Source organism: Octopus bimaculoides, chromosome 13 (genome assembly GCF_001194135.2).
Source record: "Octopus bimaculoides isolate UCB-OBI-ISO-001 chromosome 13, ASM119413v2, whole genome shotgun sequence".
Classification (NCBI taxonomy): Eukaryota; Metazoa; Mollusca; class Cephalopoda; order Octopoda; family Octopodidae; genus Octopus; species Octopus bimaculoides.
This window is the reverse complement of record NC_068993.1, coordinates 10,028,432-10,029,574: the sequence shown is the minus strand read 5'-3', so window position 1 is coordinate 10,029,574 and position 1,143 is coordinate 10,028,432. Positions and strand designations below refer to the sequence as shown.

The 1,143-nt window shown below is 40.2% G+C and overlaps 1 long non-coding RNA gene across 1 annotated transcript in view; it reads right to left on the bottom strand.

Moving 5' to 3' along the window:
- Nucleotides 1-1,124, bottom strand: part of LOC106875476 (uncharacterized) — a 3,629-nt gene extending 2,505 nt beyond the window's left edge. Inside the window, exon 1 of the long non-coding RNA XR_001410121.2 lies at nucleotides 637-1,124. This is a non-coding gene — a long non-coding RNA (uncharacterized LOC106875476). The remainder of the gene's footprint in view (nucleotides 1-636) is intronic.
- Between the last annotated feature and the right edge of the window lie 19 nt (nucleotides 1,125-1,143).

The window sequence follows — 1,143 nt, the reverse complement described above, 5'->3', positions numbered from 1 at the left end:
TATATATATATATATTAGAAGGTTTGTGCATGGCAAAAGCCCATTCAAATATTTGCATCAGTTTGAATACCAGAGTCGTGTTCTCTGCCGTAGGTTTTCTTGTCATTACATGTCTAAATGTCATGAATTAAACGTCTTTGATGGTTCACTACATTAACCCATTGCCGGGTTTTGTGTCACATGTGGTATACATGATATATTTCCCTGGCGTTTATGCATCGTATATGATACATTTTCGCATTTTCTTTCAACCTCCGAAGTCATTTGCGACTTACGAAAGGAAAACTTTATAACTACTCAACGTATGAAGCAGGGGTTAACTAAAAATCAGAAAAACATGCATAGGCGTTTAGAATAAACTTATGAAAATGCTTTGGACAAACAGAACATATTTCCCTGGCACTCATGTATCATCTGATGCTCTTTCCCAATGTGTGTTTCAACCTTCAAAGTAGCTTGGGACTTATGAAAGGAAATACTCAGAATGTATGAAGCAAAGGTTAACTAAACATCTGCTAACAAACATAGACGTTTACGACAAACTTAATGAAAGTGCTTTGGGTAAAAAATGGTGAGCTCTTTTGCATCCAATTAAGAAGTTTAGGATTTGTTTGTGTGTGTGTGTGTAATACTTACTTGATGACATTGGACATCCTAAATCTGCAATTGATGAACGAACTTGGTCGAATATTTTATTCACTTCATCACCGCATCCAGAAGCGGCTGATTCCATACAGCTCATCATGTTTGAAGCTACTCTACAAAGGTGGAAAGAAAAAAAAAACGTTGAATATTTACATAGGTGCAGGCGTAGCTGTGCGATAAGAAGCATGCTTCCCAACTACATGGCTCCAAGTTCAGTCCCACTGCGTGGAATCTTCAGGAAGTGTCCTCTACTATGGCCTCGGGCCGACCAAAGCCTTGTGAGTGGATTTGATAAACGGAAACTGAAAGAAGCCCGTCGTTTAACTAAGCAGGAGTGACTGTGTGGTAAGTAGCTTGCTTACCAACCACATGGTCCTGGGTTCAGTCCCACTGCGTGGCCCCTTGGGCAAGTCTCTTCTACGATAGCCTCGAGTCGACCAAAACCTTGTGAGTGGATTTGGTAGACGGAAACTGAAAGAAGCCCGTCGTATATATATA